The following is a 19,451-nucleotide window of genomic DNA, read 5'->3' as shown; positions in this document are numbered from 1 at the left end:
TATTTTCCTGCCTCGCTCTTTAGAAGGTCTCTGAACCAGGAGATCAATGCCTCCTGCTAATCCGCTCTTCAGCAGCTTAGAGAGGCACCACAGAATACTCCCGTTTAATTCTCCTCTAACACCTTAGCTAATCATCCTTTCCAGCCCCCGAGCCCCAGGCAGGCAGGGAGGGGAGAGGCCGGGAGGGGAGAGCAGCAGGGGCTCATTTACACCCGACACTGAGACCCGGCAGGACCCTCACGATGGGAAGGGCAAGGGTGCAAGGGGGAAAAGCAGTGGGAGAGAAAGGAGGGGAGGATCCCTCAGGGTGAGAAGCGTGGAATTGGCGTGCAGCTGTTTGAATGCTCTTGGTGAARTAGAATCGTTCAGGTTGGAGAAGATCTCACGGTGGTGTTGCTTCTCATCTTGTCCTCTCCCTCCCAGCTTGTGTTGTGAAACTTTGCAGTTRATAGGGTTTGCTGCTCCTCTTGGTGTCTCCACAGTGCCCTGGAGTCTGTCAGGGCTTGTCAGTGTGGGTCAAACCCCCAAATTGTGGGGTCTGAGCTGAGCTGTCTCTCTGAGCAGAGTTCCCTGTTAGGAGGGACATTCAGGTGGTCCCAGGAGCGAGCGGTCACCTCCTGCATGCTGCCATGGTCCTCTGCAGCAGGACAGCGTGGAATCATGGAGTCATCATGGCTGGAAAAAAACCTCTAAGATCAAGTCCAACCACCCTCAGGCTTTTTTGCTGACTTGAGCTGGGGGCTGTGGGCACGGGGAGCTCTGCTATTGCCTCTCCAGCTGCTCAGCTCCCCATGTTTGCCCATTCAGGGACTACTCCAGAGTCACTTTGGCTTTCACAYCAGGACTGCATAAATAGCCTGGGGTCACTCTGAGGGTCAGACAGAGTCACCCATGGGTGACAGTTGTGCTTTGACTCCTTAGCTCAGGCTGGACTAGTTTACCAGAGGCTGTGTCTCCTCCTGGAGAAGACAGTGACCTGGATTTAACTGTGGGGACCTTGCTGAGCTTTTCCACCTCCGAGACCCAGCTATAAATGGCTGCAAGCTAAAAACCCACGTGGAAGTGCAAGTGCATGCTAATGAGTCGTGTTRCCAAAACCAGAAGCAACCAACTCTACAGGGATTTGATACTTTTATTTTCTTTTTCCCTGCTACCCAAGTTCAATAGCAGYGAATTGCATATTTCTCTGAGGCTTCTCAACAAACAATTTACAGTGTAAATATATTTGTTGGCATGCAAATCACTCTGCATTATGAGTCTTGATTAATATTATAATGTGTTGATGAAAGCCTCTAAGTGGTTCTTGGAACTAAGGTTCCTGACAAAGATCAGCTGTTTGGGTGCCCAGTGTTTGCAAAACATTAGATTAGGGTGATTTTTTTCTTTGTTTTGCTTTTTTGCCCCCACGTGTGTTGTTTAATGGGTTGTTTCTTTCCCCCCTCCCTCTGTTTAAGATGCTGAGTGCAAAGTGAYTGTGGCTCTTCAAAGCAGGCAATTAATTAACACAATCAAGCTCTTCCCCACGCTGCTGCCACCCCTTTCTGCTCCCCCATGWAAGGGGGATGCTGCTGTGGGGGTGGTGCTCAGCCCCTGCTCCTGGAGAKGCTGAGGAGGGACAGGATAAAGGATACAGGACTATCAGCAATTCCTGTGTGTGCCTGTAGCCAGGCTGAGACATGGAGCAGYCAATCCATGTGTGGATGAAGCTGTTCGTTGAGCAAGAGTAATGAGSTTTGATTGCCTTTGCAGCCATCCCRGGYGCTTTGTTGCCCTGGAGCTTCTCTGGTGTCGAGGGAGATCTGTGGTCAGTCCTACCAATGCAGCACCAGGAGTCTCCTTCCCTTCTAAAGAGATTCCCAGCACCCTCCAGGATGGAACAGCATTGATGTTGTACCTTTCCTTCTGGAACAGTGCCACAAAGAACTGCAGAGTTCATCAGAAAAATCTGAGTGACCCCATCCCACCTCCACTGCTCTTCCCCCCAGCTGCATTCCCAGCTCCATCCTTTGGGACAGCTCCTGAAGCACCTGGACACCTTTCCCTCTTCCACCCCATTCTTCCCATCCAGAGCAGGCTGCTCTGGGTGCTGGGCTGTCCCTGGAGGAGAGGATGTGTTTCCAGCCCCTCTCTGGCATTTGCTTGTGGAGACAGGGGAGYGTGGCAGTGACAGGCTTTGAGCACCATCCTCCCCACTCCAGCTCTCGTGATGGCTGCTCTCATTGCTATTTTCCTTCTATTCTTTGGAGCTGAGTTCCCAAAGGTGTCAGGACAAATGCCACACTCATCAGCGTGGCTGTGCTGGGAGATGCTGCCCAGGCAGGCAGGAGCAGGGAGAAAAGGCAAGAATGGAAAAATAACCCTGTTTAGCAGCCAGCAGAGCAGGGTTCAGTGACAGCCTCAAGTCTTGATCTTTGTTAAACCGCTGTTTTGCTCAGAGACTGACAGGGAGCACTGTGAAATACCSAGTGTTCAGCTTGTAGCACTCCGGAGAGCTGTGCAGGTCCTGGGTGGCTCTGTGATGCTGTGCCTGGCAGGGAACATGCCAGGGGGCACAGTGACCTCCCTACCCCAGGAACAGGCTGGTTTGGGATGGTTTGGGACGGCATCTCCCTTTTCAGCATTTTCCCAGCTCCTGGGTTTGCTCCCCTGTGTGTCTCTGCAGTCCCAGGCGGTTTTCTGCAGCAGCTCGTGGTTCATGTGGCCGTCCCCAGGGAGATCAGGATGGCAGAGCTGTCCCCACCCTGCTCATTGCCCTCCGAGCGTGGCAGCTCATGCTGAGGTCTCCGAATTAGAGCCGAGCTGGGCAGGGAAAACACAGACACCTAAAGGAGAGACAGAGAGAGGGGGAAAGAGTGACGAGCACACGTGCTTTAAGAGAACACACTGCCTTTTTTTTCCCCTCTTCCTTTTCTTTTTTTCTGAAAGCAGCTGTGCCTTTTTCCAGCACTTTTAACTGGTTGCCAGGGAAACAGAGCAAGGGAGAGTGGAAAGGTTAGATGGATATTGGACGAGGCTAATGCACTTGTTTCAACCAAGAATTGACAGGTGCTTAGGACACCGAAGGTCCTGATAACTCCTCATTTGCACGGCTCCTTTGCAGAGCCCAGAGTACCTCCCTACCGCCGTTAATTGTGTTTTAATCATTTGCAAATTATAATCCATCTCCATCAGGGGATCTCTAATGGTGGCTTTATGGAGCGCGTCCGCATGTTCCTCAGCCCTTCTGGGATACTGGGGATGAAATATTGGGTACCTGGGGCCTCGTTGGGTTGGGTGGTCTGGCTGGAAGGGRCGTCGACTCCAGTGGAAATCCTGATGGAAAAGGTGGGAATTGCWGCTGGGTGATGCAAACATGCTGGGAAAGGCACTGGAGGGAAGATATGTGTGTGTGGCTGGCTGCTTTTCCCAGCAAAGGGGCTGGCATGGGACAGAGGGCAATGCCGAGTTCAGGGAGAGCATCCCCTTGTCCACTGGGTCATCCCCAACCCTGGTCCTGGTGTTGGCAGAGCTCTTGGCATGTCCCTGCCCACCAACAGCTTCCATCCAGCCCCACAGGATGGCTGGGACTCATGRTTCGCTGTGTGTTTGCAGTTCCATTTGGATTTTTCACCTTCCTCTGGGTTAAAAACCAAAGACAAATGCCTCACTATGGATTTTTGTCACCACTGTGACGCTCAGAGGGCTTTTTCCCTCTGTTTCTGCTTTAGGTTTTGTTTTTGTTTGGAGTCTGTCTTGTCTAAAATAGCAGCTCCATCTATGGAATAACCAAGGGGCCTGAAATTCGGCTGTTCAGGATGAGCATCACATCTGGTCTGTGCAAAACACAGCGAGCAAGAAATGGCTACAGAGCCATAAAGCTCAGGCTCTGGAGAGGCACGGGTGGCTGCTGAGGCTCTTACTGCATTTGGGGGTTGTAGTGTTTTCCTGGGGAAGGCAAAGAGCAGTGATTTAAAAACCCAAGCTAAACCTCTCTGTGCCTGTGGGTGAGGAGGTGGAAAGAGTGATGGGGTGATGCTGAGRGCAGGGGGAGCCCAGCTCTGCCTCTGGTACCCTGAGCCTCATCCTGCAGCTCTGAGTGCATCCATCACCTCCGAGTGCTGATGGAAAATGGGGCTCCCTCCTCTCTGGGGTGACCTCAGAGGACTGTGCCTCTTGTGCCAACCCCTCCAAAACACCTGGCTGATTTCCCCCCAGCCAGCTTGCAGGCACACCGTAGAAGATGGCAATCCACCTTTTTCTGAGCCGGGGAGGGAGTGGAATCTCCCCTTGCCCAGGGCTGCAAACGGAACTGCTCGCTGCTCCTTCTTGTCAGCAGCTTCCCCAGCCTGCCGCCTCTCCATCACTCCTGAGTGACGGCTACCAGGCCAGCACAGAGATGCACAGCACTCATATCCCTATTATGACATTGTCAGTGTCACAGCTGAGCGTGAGGGACTCGGAAAATGTCACTTCAGGTATTAGAAAATGACTGTGCTTTTGCCACACTGCGGTTCCTGGTCCAAAGTGCTTTTCCTCCCATCAGTTCCAGCTGGAGGGGCCTCTGCCTTTGACTCTGGGCTTTTTAGGTCTCTCTGCTCTGGGCTTTTTAGTGATAAGTGTGATTTTAGTTGTGGTGCAAGGAGCCAGGCTGACAGCCCTGGGCCATGCAGCCACTCCAGCTGCAGCACAAATGCTGAATGAGCTCCACATCTTCTCCATGCAGGGCTTTCCTCTCCCCAACTTTCCTCTCCTCCCTCWGCTCCAGACCTCTGCCCTGCCAGGTCCTTCACCAGCATCTGCCCTGCTTTGGAGGGAACCTGTGCTGGTGGCAAGAGAAGAGCTCAGTCCTAATCACCAGCTTCATCACAGGTGATTTTTAAACATCCGACACATGAATGCGACCGCTTTTCCCATCCCTTCCCAGTAGTACATGGAATTGTCACCATTTCAGGGSCTGCCTTGCACCCAGGTGGGCTCCAGACCTGGCTGCTGGGAGGTGGTGACCTTGTGAGCAGCTCGAGTGTCTCAGTCTGTCCCAGTGGCGTGGTCTCATCCCCTCAGCAGCCGGAATGGCTCCGGTTGCTCTCGGCAGCGCCCGCGGTGCCGGGGCAATGGGCTCCCCAGMAAGCTGGCATTATACTGCCTGAAAGAGAGATCAGGAATGGGAAAGGGAGTGGAAGAAGAGGAATGATTTATGAGGCTTCGCTTGGCCAGGCAGGGCATTCTCAGCATATTCCAAAATAATTTAGCATCATCCATTGTGCCTGCAGCGGGAGCTTGTTGCGGAAAACGAAAGAGAGCAAAAAAATCCGCCACATAAAGAACGCAGAGAGCCCCTTGATGGGATGGTTAGAGCTTGAAGTTTCTTTTTTCCTGAGGGCTGCTGTCTCCTCTCCCCAGTTCTCTCTGTAAATCAAACTGCCAGTGTCGGATCGGCRGCTCCGTCTTTCCTGCAGCCGCTTCCCCGAGGCCTCCCCGTGCACCGAGGGGACGTAATCACCACCTAGAACAGCTTGAAGGACACAAGCGCGGGAGCCGAGAGGACGATTTGTAGTGAATAATTTAGTGGATGAATTTAAAGCTTTTGTTCTCGTCGCAAATTACCTGCGAACTGTACGGGAAGGTTTTGATCATACAAATTCATTTTACATCGTCTCTCTCYGCCAACAGACCCACCTACCCGCTTCGCTGGGGTTTAGACCAATRCATTTTTCCCTGCACATTGGTGTGTTTGGGGTGTGGACTGGACCTTTAATTAACCTATAGTTTCCATGGCTGTGGTTTTAATTACCGTCATAGGATTGCCTGTCTAGGTCATGCCAGAGATTGGAGAACAATGTTTGTAAATAGAAATAATTTGTGAAGTTTGCCTGTGTACCATGGGGTGTTTGCACAGCCTTTGAAATGTTTTGCTGTTAGGTGGAAGGAGATGAGATGGACACAGGGCTGGGATGCCCAGGCAGGGATGGGTGCCAGTGTCAGCGTCCTGGGATGCACTGCCTGGACACCGTCAGTTGGGGTTCTCTTCCCTRTTGTTGTAGTGTTTATAAGGGTAGTGRCAGAACAAGGGGGGWTGGMTTTACACAGAGGACAGGATTATTGGGGTATTGGGAAGAAATTCTTCCCTGTGAGAGTRGGGRGGCCCTGGCACAGGGTACCCAGAGAAGCTGTGGSTGCCCCATCCCTSKAAGTCCCCAAGGCCAGGTTAGACGGGGCTTGGAGCACCCCGGGATAGTGGAAGGTGTCCCTGCCTGTGGCAYGGGATTAGAAGGAGATGATCTTTATAGTCCCTTCCAGCAMAAACCATTCTATGAKTCCCCCTCCTSYCCCTGRCATCTCTTTCACACCCTCGAGAGGCTWTTCCCTGTCTTTGTGCTTGGTGTGAACGGTTGGATCCAAAGCTCTTTGCTTCCCCTCCCCTCTCTGCCGAGTTTGTTTGGGACTGGGGAATTCAGCAAAGTGCATGTGAAGGAGGCTGCAGSCTGCCCGGAGACAGCCACGTGAAATGAAGCAGTATCACTCTCTGAGATCAAATTATCCTCCTCAGCTTTCGGGGAGAGGACTCCGGCAGCCCCATGCGAGAGCTTGCTGCCTCCTCCTTCTCCTCCTCGGCTCAGTTTATATCCTGGTCCCCCGGCAGACTGCAAATGCTCCCTCATCAGGACCTGCTCTCTGTGCTAATGGCCCTCTATAAATAAGCCCCAGGAACAGCGATAGAGAACAATCATAAAAGGCAGGCGCATAAATTAAAGCCGATGTTATAATAAACTAGACAAGCCCTTCATCGAGGGTTTTATGTTTCTCCTTGAGTCGGCAGCTTTGCCAGCRGAAAATGATTTCCGTGTGCTGTGGCCCAGTCCTCTGTCTCTCTTTGCTCTGTAGGTGCACACGAGTGGGTGGCAGAAATAGTTGGCATCAGCATGTCCCTTTTCTGGCATTCCGGGTATAAAAGCCACAGGGATTTCTTGGAACAGCTCTCAGCATCCTTTGCTCCTGTCCTTAGGGTGGCAACAAGACCGTGGATTTGCTGATGGGGTGGCTCTGGCTGCTGGCTGTGGTTGTAAATGAAATGTGATGGCTCTGGGTGGCTGGAATTTCCGAGAGCTCAGCCCTGCACCTTTGGAGGAAGGTGGAAGTTGCTGCGCTCACCCCAGTGAGCTGCAGTCAAACCTCCTGGAGGGAGATGCTGATGCAGAAATCCTCTTGGAACGCGTGGTACCTCCGAAAGGCYGCTCCTTCCCCACTGCCCCGGAGCTGTCCCCGGTTGGAAAAGCACGCACCGGTGGCTGGCACACGAGCCCCGTGCCACGGCTCCAGAGCGCCTCGGGAGTGCTGGATACACTGCTGGAACTCCTGCCTCTCCCGGCGAGTTCAGAGCTGTCTCTCTGAATCACATCCTGGATGACTGAAACCTGGCAGGGCGAGCAGAAGCGGCAGGAGGAGCTGCCTGCTCCCAAAGTACAACTTCCCTGTGCTGGAGTCACCTGGGAGACGCAGAAAATTGTGCCGTGGGCACCAGGTCAGTCAGGAAGGAGTCCATCTACAGATCCGTGGGGCTTTTGGCGAAGTTCGTGTCTTGGTCACCAGCTCAGCCTGCTCCCAAATCTCATTGAGACACTTTGGGTCTGAGCTGATGACCCTGCAAGCAGGCAGTAAAGTGTGAGCTGCTGCTCCGGGTTCTGAGCTTGCTTTCATCCTGCCCACCCGTCCTGGTGTGTGCAGTGAAATCCAGAGGCAGAGGGATGTGTATTGACAGGGAGCTGTCACCCTGTGCCTCTTGCAGGAGACAGTGGGACAACAAGGAGGAGAATTCCAGGTATCCAGCTCCTCACTGAGGTACAGATCAATTTGCAGGCACATGTTCAGCTCTGATTTGAATGCATKCMTGGYCACATGWGCAGCTCCGTGTAAGGGATGAGGAYGGTGTGARGAGTTCTGTCTCTCTRGGGTGGYTYRGATGCATCCTCTGGGTGCTCAACCATCTTCTTTCTCTGGAAGTTCAGTGGAGCTGCACACATCTCGTGCTGGTGCAGGGAGGTGATGGCCATGCAGATGATGTACATTATGGGGTGGGAAGGGTAGAGGAGGCAGCAAAGGAGGGATGGAGAGAGAGGGTGAGGTGTAGGCTCTSCTTTCTGCTCCGTGCTCCCCTGCACGCTCTGGCCTGAGCTCCCCCTCGTGTTCAGCCACACATATTTCTCCACTGCTCTCCTGACTCTCCTCTCACAGTTATTGCAGGGATGTTCCTTTCCTGTCCTGTTTGCACTGGAGAAGCTGGAGCCCCATTGATCAGTCCACTGGCTGCCAGCTTAATTTCCCCACAACCAAGGCCTCCCCCTTTTTTTCCAGTGTAATCACAGCACCTCCAGCCTTTTCGAACATTCAGCCCAGAGCCAGATGCTCAGACAAGCTGTGTCGAGAGCCAGAGATCCATAGTTTTGATTGTGCAAGGAGAGGCGTGTGTTGCAGACGTGCCCTGGAGCATCTCGCTGGGTTCCCTCGAGGGAGAGAGGCTGAGATATCCAGGGATGTGCCAGTGCAGCACCAGTTCCCTCCCGAGGCTGCCAGGCACTCCCTGCCACTGCTGCCGCTCATCAGCCCCTCACTGGTCTCTCACAGGGTCGTTTTCTGCTCCATTTCCTCCCCCAGCCTCCGGATTCCCCTTCTGAGCTCTCTGCTTTCTTCTTCATCATCCCAGCTGGGATAGAAAATGACTGCAGCCACAAAGAGCTGAGATCGCAGCTGCCCTCGGGGCCTGTTTGCCCACATCACCTGTCGGATCGGGAGCCTGCGTGTCCTTGGAAAAATATGTATTTGAGGCTGCCGGGGTGCTAATTTGCAAGGCCCATTACTCAAACGAAACATTAAAATGGCCGTCCATAAAGCAGAGCCTTTATCCGTGCCTCCCCCTCGGTCTGTACTCCCCGCGCCAGGTATAGGCTTCCTGTCAAGCCCAAGAGCCAAAAGCAAAGATTTATCGGAGGGTTCCTTGACTCCGACCTGCATTTTAATTATGTTGCCGCCAGCCTGTGCGGAGAATAAACTCGGTGGCTATTGTGTTACCCTSGCTTCACGTCTGCGGATGAATGCACCGGGAGAGACGCGGGTTTGCGGTGTCCCCAGTGGGGACCCTTGTGTGTTCCCACGTCCTTCCCTCCCTGCTCGCTTGCACRGATCAGCAGAGTGGCTGCCTGGTGCTCAAACACTGATCCGCACGTGAGGTTGGGAGGGAAGGATGCAGGGAATGGATCCTGTGCGTCGCCCTGCCTCAGTTTCCCTTCATTTGGGAGCTCCATCCCAACCCTCTGAGTCTGCAGGGAGAGCGAGAGCTTGTCCTGCCACAGCCACCTCAGTGCTGCCGGGGCGGGAGGCAGCGAGCAGGGCTTGGAGCTGAAATTGCTTTTTTGGAGAGCTCGATTTCACGCTGGGAGCGGAGCGGTGGCACCGTGGGGAATCGAGGAGCCACGCTTGTCAGGGAGGAGATGCGCCCAACTTGGGAGCCGGCTTGTTTATTTTGCCTGTGTATTTATGAGCGGGGGTGTGTATAAATATCRCTCGCCCGTGCCAGACGACGCTGGTGTCGTGCTTCGTGCGGGTGCAAAGCTTGACCTGGCACTTCCCGGAGGGAGCGATGCATATTTATTAGCGAGGCGATGGGTGGGAATGGCTCCTTCACTCGCTGGCGTTGCTTATGCTGGCTCAGCAGAAAGGGGTTTTTTGTTTATTATTATTATTATTATTATTATTATTATTATTATTATTATTATTATTATTATTATTAAAATAAATAAAAGCAAAAGCAGCTCGGCCTCCACAACCTCTCCCGTGCTGACTGCACGTTGGAGCCAGCTTCTGCTGGGGTAGGAGAGGGGAACACGAAAAGATCCTCTTGGGAAGCTCCTGGCTGCACAGGGATTGGCTCTGTCAACTCCAGGTGCCAGAGCTCATCTCCTGCCTCAGTTTCCCCATCGGTAGCAGTGACTTATTGAAGTGAYGTAAGTCTCAGCCTGGCAAGGGAGTGTGAAATGCTCCCTTTCATTAATAAGCAGAAAGTGCTCTGGTATTTTTAGATGGAAGTGCCACGTATTGATATAATATTACTGTACCTCGTTTGACTTCTTTTTCGATTGCAAGCYCCCTCTTGATCCCGTTACCTGCAGTAACAGTTATCTGGCTATATTTTATCATCTGAATATTTCAATTAAATTACTTTAAGGGGAAAAAAAAAGCAGCCAGCCTAGGCTGAAGTTGGAAATGATCACTGTATCACTCCAACTTCCCTCCATTCCCAGAAGGTTAATTGAAAGGCAGCCATCTTGGTGACGTTTAGACAAATGAGGATAATTATGTGTTCTCCAGCTCTTTGAGAGGTTAATTGCTTAGATGTACGAAGACTTGAAGAACAAAGAAGGAATAAATCAGAAGCAGGACTATGATCTGATAATGTAATTTGGGATATTCACGTGCAACTCAAACAAATAAACCCCCTAATTGCATGCAGTTGTTGGGCCCCGTTGTGTTACCGGGATCAGGGTCTTGGCTCTCAGGGATGCTCGGAGAGGGGGTACCAGCAGGAGAGGTTTTCATCTGGCTTGTGCCCAGGAGTGTCTGTTGTCATCTCACGCTGATGACGGCTTCTTTAGCTGGCACTGGAGATGACTTCTTCATCTCCACGGAGCTGTCACCTGGCTGCTCAGTGCCTGAAGCATCCAGCCCTCATCCCGGCASAGCAGCGGCGGGTGGAAATCAGATGGGTCAGGGAGGCGCGGGAGCAGCGAGCAAAGGATTTCCTCTGGTGGGTTATTTTATTTTGCCTAATTGCTGGTGAAATTCCTGCAMATTGGCAATTATATTGCTGAGCTGATGGTTCACCCAGGTCGTTTACAGATCTCGCGTTTGGCAGGAGCGCTTTACGGTGTTCACCATGAAATATGGCTTCACTCTCCAGCGGCGGCATTTCCCTCTTTTTAGGAGTTATTAATTCCGTCTGCAAGGATTTTTGCATCTAAATCTTGTGGCGGCACCATCATGAAGGTACCCAATTTTTCTCCTTTCAATTCACCCTGGTGGACCAGTCTAGGAGTTGGTTTGTCTGTCTGTYAGCCCCTTCGTCTTCCTGGGATGGGATACACAAGGCTCTGGGAGTGACTTCCATGTGTGAGGGGTGCAGATGGAGWGATCTGATCTGCCCCTCTCCTTCCCTGCCCTCTGGCACAGCAGTGAATGGTGCAGCGTGGAGCCAAGACCTTGGAAAGCTGGAGCTTTTATGGAAGTCTCAGGGTTGTGTGAAACACCGATGTGTCCAGCCAGGATCAAACACCGCTTCATTTTTCAGCTGTGAGGGTCAGGAAAACAGTGCTTTTTATCTCCACTGAAAGCTCGAGGGTGAAACATCTTCATCCGGCATCTCTTTCCCCCTCCGCTCTGTCTCTGGGGAAGTTGGAATTGATTTCAAATGAGCAAATGCCTCCCCACCCCTAAMGCATGAGGAGCCCTGAGCCTCGGCCTCTGAAACACCAGCGAGAGGTTTTTCCGTCAATCTGTCTGGAATTGCAGTTTAATTCCCCACGTTTGCTCCCGTATTGTGCATTAAGATACAGCGAGTTTATCCAGCAGTCCAGCTGTTTTGAAGATAATTACTACAGAACTCAACCTGATGTAAAATAATCCTCCCGGGCAAGCAGCCAAGAGCTTGAGACTTATCCTCCAAAGACTGAAACCTCTCCATTACCCTTAAGAGCCGCAGAGATAGCGGTGGGCATCTCATGACAAATATATTTTTGGTGGGAATCAACAGCAGGATGTGAGAAGAGGTTTGCATTCCCCCCTGATTTTTGGGGAGGTTGATGTGGCCGGACAGACTGACCAAGAGCGAGGCCCAAGTGCAATGGACACATTTGGATTTGYTTCCAAAGGGCCCGATGTGCTGTTRKCTCCCCCAGAAACMCCTTTTGGGRTGACAACACCATCCCYTSTYTTCATTGCTGCCCTGTCCTGCACTGGGGTGGCTTCAGGCTAATTTTCCCTCCTTGCAATGCAGTGACAAGCATCCAATGGCTTTGCTTTGGCTCCTTTTCTGGCAGGTGTGCCCTGGTCCAGGTTTTAATCAGCCTGCCAGCATCCTTTCTTCTTTCACAACTGCAGGATGCTGCCAGAGCCACGGCCACATCCTCCTGGGTTGAAAGTGTCCCCCTTATCCAGCTGGGATGGAGATGGTCACTGGTCCCATCAGGATGGCTGAATCAGAGCGGTGGGAGCCTTGTTTTGCCACACGCTAATTGCAGCCACCTCAGTGTGTGTCCAGCTGTGACAGCCAAAGTTATTCCTCTCTCTCCCTGCCTGAGGAGGTGAACGAAAAACCTGGCCAAAAAATCAATAGCAAGGGAAAAGCCGAGCCCCAMAACCCCAGCACAGGCATGGAGGACTCAAGATTCTCAACTGCTCAGCTCTGCTAGAGATGAGCTCGGCGTTTCTTTGCCGCTTTTGATTGAAGAACACTGGAAATCAACCGGGTTTTGTGTGAGATTAGCACTGATTGAGGCGGGGCACAGGCACTGATTGAGCTCAGGGCTCTGTCGACACCAGAGGGGCAGGGGATCTCCAGATTGTGTCCCTTAATCAGCACCCTTGAAGGGTGCTGATGGCATTGGGGGGTGTCTCTCGTTGGGTTTTTCCCTGCTGGGATGTAGAGCAGGGCTTGGTGTAGGGAGAGGGGAATTTGGCTCACCTGGTGAGGAATCAGCTCTCTGCCTGTGTTTCCTGGGACAGGTGGTAAATGCTTGCTGGATGGTGATTATCTTTTTGAAGAGGGTGCCCAGCCTTCTTCAAACCACAGGGTGGCCCAGTGGCCACGAGCAATTTGGGAATCAGTACCTGGCTGTGTGAGGGAGGGAATGCAGTCACTCAGGTACCATTTTGGGTAAGGAAAGATGCTTTGCTGCATTTCTTCAAATTTCTGTGGTTTTCCTGGTCTGGCTGCCCCTGCTCAGTGCCTTCATTTCCATCTCTGTCTKTGGGAGATGAGGTGTGGCCGCCAGCATCGACTGACCCTGATGKAAGCATTTACGCGCCACCTGCTCTATAAACATTCCCATTGATTTGCTCCCGCTKTATTTCTTTTGCTGCCACCTCATATTTCCTTATGAAGATTTCTCTTGAGCTAATAACAGCTGTTGGCTGGCAGGGCTTAGGCTGATGCCTTCCAACCTTCCCCACCCTGCGGGGGGAGCATCCTGGCACGTGGATGTGGATATGGACGCGTTGTTGTGTCAGAAACAAGGGAAAGTCAGGTGAGAGCTGGGAGCAGCTGAGCACCCAACCTCRTCCAGCCCCCCTTCCCCTTGCCAGTGATGTTGTCAGGGTGATGTGTGTCCCCGCAAGCTGGAAGTAAAAGCAATGAGGAGTGAAAGAAGGGCTTTAGGAACTGAAGGGAAAGCCTGGCCCGCTTTAACAGAGCTGACTGTTTCTGGATTTGCTCAATGTGGAGCATTAATTCAGAAAATCCCGTGAATGGCTTTGGGGAGCAGATGTGATCTGTCAGTGGGGGCACCGTGCAGCAGCTCACCTTGCTGGGCATCCCTTCCCTCTTCAACTGTGATTGCTTTCTAAGCCACCTGCAGCACAGCTCTGCCTCTCTCGGCTTTAGCGTCGCTCTGTGCCAACTGCAGTGGTGCCCAGTCCACCCCTGACTCCAGAGGGCTCAGACCCACCCTCAAATTAATATCAGCTCAAGCTTGGCTGTGATCTGACACCAGGCTCAGCCTTTGGGTTGTTACAGGGGCCACCCAAAGCCCTGTGAATGCTGGGTGCAGAGCAGCCAGTGTCTTGTGTGGCACAGACCCCTCGGGGACTGCACAGTGAGCATTGTCTTGACTTCTGATGCCTCGCACAGACGGCTCCCGCCCTCCTCATCATCTTGTTATCATTCTAATGTCTGGGAGCTGCAGTCATGGACCAAAACACCATTAAACTATCTGAAATGGAGCAACTCGACAGCCTCTGCCCTCACAGGCTTATTATCTTTGCAGATGGATATTTTATATTTAGCAGTCTCTAATGTATCAATTTGGGCTTTGATTTTTCACGGCTTCACCCAGCTTCTATTCTGGTGCCTGGTGGTGGGCAAACTGCCACCACGGGGAAACCGATCAGGACAAACCCTCCCTGGCAAGCCCTGAGCCTCTGCGGAGGAAAGGAGGGTCCCGTAGCCCTCTGAGGGCTTTGAGGGAGGGAACTGCTGTCAGGGAACAGGTTTTCCAGTGGTCTGGAGTGTGTTTGAACAGCACTGGGAGTGCTCAGGGAATCGGAGCGGTAGCAGTGGGGCCAGACAATTAATTAAACTTGCAGAGAGTGAGAGCCGGTGGCGTGTGGCTTTGCGGGATGCAGTGGCTGAGTGGTGTACAGTGGGGAGGGAGGAATGTTATGGAGRAAAGCAGAACTGTTTGGGCTGGCCRAGCTCTTGGACATCCCATGCTCCTTGTTTTCCCAYAGGGGTATGGCTGTGGTGATGGATCAGGACTTGCTGAGTGGTTGGTGAGGGCTGGATGGGAGGTGGTAGTGCTGGGTGATGCCATATGGTACATCCTGAGTGCCCTCTGTCCTCAGGGTGCTGGGATGGCATGGAACTGTGACCTCTGTCCTTGGGGATGGCATGGGAATGGCATGGAACTGTGACCTCTTCCCTCAGGGTGCTGGGATGGCATGGAACTGCACCTTCTGTCCTCAGGGTGCTGGGACGGCGTCAGAATGGCATAGAGCTGTGCCCTCTGTCCTTGAGGTGCTGGGAAGGCATGGAACTGTGACCTCTCTCCTTGGGGATGGCATGGGGATGGCATGGGAATGGCATAGAGCTGTGCCCTCCGTCCTTCCTCGGGATGCTGGGATGGCATGGGAATGGCATAGAGCTGTGCCCTCTGTCCTCGGGGTGCTGGGATGGCGTGGAACTGTGACCTCTGTCCTCAGGTGCTGTGATGGCTTGGGAATGGCATAGAGCTGTGCCCTCTGTCCTTCCTAAGGGTGATGGGATGGCATAAGGGTGGTGTGGAGGTGGCGTGGAGCTGTGCTCTCTGTCCTCAAGGTGCTGGGATGGTGTGGGGATGGCACAGAGCTGTGCCCTCCACATCCAGGCCCCAGGATGGATGGGAGAGAGGGGAGAAGGGACACTGCAGGTGTCTTGCAGAGGAGACAGAGTGCCAGTGGGCAGGATCATGATTAAAGACAAAGTGCCTCRTGCCCTCCACCCCCAGAATAAATAGCCTGGATGGCAGTGACGGGAGCCCAGGTGGTGCAGTCCTGCCCTCAGGGGCTGCCGTGTGAGACCCGCCGTCACACGGCGCAGATGCCATTGTCCCCGAGGATAATGAGGCGGGTTACATTGTTGGGAGAGGATTAGAGCAGCCGCTSTGTTTTGATGGCCTGCTTCTCATTTGCATCTTGAACGAAGTGGGAGCACAGCCAGGTTCTGTTCTTTTGTGTTTACTTCTGAGGAAGTGTGTTTATTTCCGATGATTACAAATAAATCTCGTCTGCCTTTGCTCCAGCAGCCCGGAATAAAAAACATCCGGCGCCCCTTAACTGCATAGCCGGGGTGAATATTGGAAGTGAAGGAGAAATCCCATTAGGAGTCCCCGGAAAATATAATAACAATTTCTTCTCAAAGACAATGGTGTTTGTGCTGCCCCTGTGACAGGTATTTTGGTTGGAGGCTTCCCAGGGTGAAGCATCACCCGGTTGCTGTCGAGGGGCTTCGCTCCCGATCGGGGTGAGCTATTTTAGCCGCTGAAAACTGGGTCAGCCGGCGAGTTTGCAACTGGTTTTGGCATCTCCATTTGTCATCCTGACGAGACACGTTACCTACAGGAGAGAGAAGCAGTTTGGGGTGGAAGGGCCATAGAGGAGTTTAAAAGTAGAGTGCTGTTGGTTTGAACAAGGAAACAGGAGGGGTTTGAATMATGGAATCATCAAATATCCATGGTTTTAAGGGACACACAGGGATCATTAAGTYCATGTCCTGGCTCTGCACTGGACAGCCCCAAAAATCTCACCATGTGTTCAAATAGGTTTGGACAACAAATTTGGGTTGATCATCCCCCCCAGCCTCTCAGCACGGACAGGGACCGGTTGTCTTGGCTCTGCAGGTCCAAACRTGTCCCCTGTCTTTCTCAGGATATGCATCAATATTTTGGGGTCCCATACATCCCTTTCCTCACCCACTGAGAGGTTTTTGCAAGATTTCCTTCACGTTTCCAATGCTTTGTGTGCAATTCATCCCTCAGAATTACTGCCAGAAAACTTGCACTGACCCTGGACAGAGTATTTTCCTCACCACGGGGGAGGCATTGAGGGCAGCCCCAGGCTTTGCCCCCATGTTCAGCAGAGTCAGCAGGGCAGGAAAGGTCYGTGACGTGGCCAGGGATGGCAGGGGGTGAATGTTGGGGGTTTTATGACTCATCCCACAYGTAGGAGAGGCACTGTCAGCGTCATTGATGGAGCTGGGAAGGAGCCTGCTGTGGGAACGACATGGGGTCTCTCCTAATAGGTGCAGGAGGAGGAGGACGGTCACCAGGTGCCACCGAGCTCAAAGAACACATCAGCCGAGTTATCCATATTGTTGGCACTAAGTGAAATAATTCCACGGCAAACTTCAGAATTAGCATTTAAGAATGAGGAATGGGGGCAATTAGAGGGGAAGCAGCGCAGCGCCGGTGCCCCCAGCTCCCACCCTCATGCATCTTCTCACGCTGCTGCGTTCAGGTTCATCGCCCCCGTCTCTGGTGGAGCGCTGGGATCCCTGCAGAGGCTCTCGTCCTCCTGCAGAGGGAGGGGATTGGTGTGGGTATCAGGAGATGAAGCCTTTGAGAGGCCCCATGGATCATTGTGAGCTCTGTGGGGGCTGCAGCTCCAGCAAGGCCCGGCATCCAAAGCTCCCCAGCTGCTCTGGAGGGGAGCAGCAGTRGTTGGAGGCAGCTGGGGGGCTGCAGATGGTGAAAAGTTTCTGCTCAGAGGCAATGAGGGTGTAAGWGGGATGCAGAGATGGGGGAGCTGGTGGGACAGGGTCATGTTGCACTAAGAAGGGATGCGCTGGGGAGCTGGGATGCAGTGTGTGCTGGGGGCTGATGATAYCATTCCCGAGATATTCCCCCTGCCTTGCTGGCAGGCTTTCTCCAGGTGAACCACAGAGCCAGGATGAGTTTATTTTCCTCCCATGTGACAGGTGCTTTATTGTCTTTTGTCCCTTCTGGACTCGTAAGGCAGTTTCTGGAGATGGATACTGCGCCTTCAGGAGACTGTTAATGGGGGTTTGTCTTTGGTTTTAATTAGATCCCTTCAAGGGAAAACCTCCTGGCCTGCTTTATTATCCAGCTTTGTCAGAGCTTGTCTGCTTTATCTAAACACTTTGCAGAAGWCTCTTTACCTGTTTGCTTACTGGAGACATTATCATAATCCTGGTCAATTGGAAAAGGGGAGCAAAGACGGCTCAGCAGACAAGCGAGCGCCGTCAGCTTAGCAGCTAATGGAGATCACTTTCCCAGACAGGTAAAGAAGCTGATGAGGTGCTCCTTGTGCCAGGGTATCCATCAGTATTCTCTTTGTAGTGCCAATTTCCAGGGCACAGGAAAACTGGCAGTGGGAAGATGCAGTCAGCTGAGAAGGYGCCTCCAGGAATGCCATGTGCTCCGTGCCAGCTGATGGATGGGGTTTTTCTGCTGGTGGTGGTTCTGACACGTTCCCAGGAGATGCAGGAGAGCTGGTTTTTGAAGGAGGATGGTTTGTCTGGTCGTCTGTAGCTGCAGGGGACAGTCTGGGCTCTGGTGGAGRGGAGTTACACAAAGCCAAAGAGACTTGGTCCCAAATTAGCTATTGAATGGCAGCAACTGAGGACTGATCCGGAGGGATGGGAAGGAGGAACCTTTGTCTCCTTGCTCCTGACATGGATTTCTTATAGGGGTCTCTGAGCTGCTGCTCCCTGCTCATTTCAAGTGGTTTTGAGGGCAGTGGCAGTCACCAGCACCATGGACAAGGGAGGGTCCTTGCCCTCCCTCGTGTGAGTGTGTCCACCTGGGACATCCCTGGTGCTTGTGCTGGTCCATCTGTGAGATGTAAACGCGAGCAGTAAGTGCAGAATGAGCCACCCCAGCTCTCAGGTGTCCCAGAGCAGCCCCAGATCTCCTCGGGAAGCACATCCCATATGCGCCAGCCGAGGCTGGGCAGCACAGCCGAACGTGCTCAGTGCCGGCACGAGCGTCTCATCCCTGTCACTTCAAACCCGAGTCCTTGTGCTTCACCCCTAATGAGGGGACCCGAGAGTCCCTCGCAGGGCTGTAGTCTGGATATTTATATGAGCGCAGACATGCAAGTTGTCTGTTTTACATATTGCTGCCCTGATTTTTCAGTGCACGCAATGAATAATTTACAGAAGCCGTGTGTAAGTATCTCTTTATTATTCATTATAATGAAGTGAGACAGCAGTAATAGTCCACTAGACTGGAATCCCCCAGGGCCGAACTTAACTCGGCTGTGCTTAGCTCTCCCCCCAGTTAATTTGAAGGAAGAGAGGGCTCGGCTTCCCGACAAGGACGACGCCGTCTGCCGGCACGAGGCTGCCTTGGTCCGGACGATGTCTGACCCCAGGCGAGCTCCCGGTGTTCTGGCAGTGCCACGGTGGGCATGGAGAGCCATCCATCTTTCCTGGCATCTCTACGTGATGCGGCTGGCAGAGACGTASGGCTCCTGCAAGGGGAAAATTACTGGTTTGCGGGAGGAAATATGGCTCGTTCCTCTGAACCGAGCACCCGGGGGGACCCTCAAACATGCTGAGAATTGCCCCTTCCCTCCGCCCGATTAATAATCTCGATYGAGGTGATGCTCTGCRATYTCGGCAGGGGASGCATATAACAGCCYTGGAGYCTGGGCAGGAGAGGCACCACRATGGGGACRAGGACAGGAACAGCSTCCCAGCCCCTCTCTGAATTTACARGCATGTGGAGAGGGACTTGCACGAGTTTCTTGATTGACTGTAGGTGCCTTTTCCTAAGATCTCAGCTGCACTAAGCTGTGGCAGCTCTGCCACCACCGGCACTAGCTCACATCTAGATTTTCCCAGTTTTTTTGCATGCCAAGAGAAAACTTCGCTAGCCTGGTCCTCAGGTGGCAAAGGCAAAGCTCCCAAGAGATGCTGGACTCTTAATTTAGCCAAACACTCAGAGCTTTTGCTGCAGGTACCACGGAGGCAGCAGAGAAGGCCACAAGTAAATAGATGGACAAGAAGCTATCAAACAGAACAAAAAACCCATGTTTTCCAGGAACATTTTAATTCCCTTCCCCCCCCATCCCATTCTTTGCCAAGTGTAACTCAGCGCCGTGGACCGGAGCTGCCGAGCTCCTGCACGTCTCAGAGCGGGGAGGGTGGGAGCCAGGCAGGAAATAAATAATGGAAACGACTGCGCTGTGTTTTCAAGGCACTTGTAGGATTT

General features: G+C 52.8%; 1 protein-coding gene across 1 annotated transcript in view; it reads left to right on the top strand.

Moving 5' to 3' along the window:
* Nucleotides 1-19,451, top strand: part of OPCML (opioid binding protein/cell adhesion molecule like) — a 301,125-nt gene that overhangs the window by 254,110 nt on the left and 27,564 nt on the right. The gene's annotated exons all lie outside the window — the stretch shown is intronic.

Source organism: Malurus melanocephalus, unplaced genomic scaffold (genome assembly GCF_030028575.1).
Source record: "Malurus melanocephalus ecotype Western Australia unplaced genomic scaffold, MMel_1.1 scaffold_374, whole genome shotgun sequence".
NCBI classification, from domain to species: domain Eukaryota; kingdom Metazoa; phylum Chordata; class Aves; order Passeriformes; family Maluridae; genus Malurus; species Malurus melanocephalus.
This window is presented reverse-complemented; position numbering and strand designations above follow the sequence as displayed.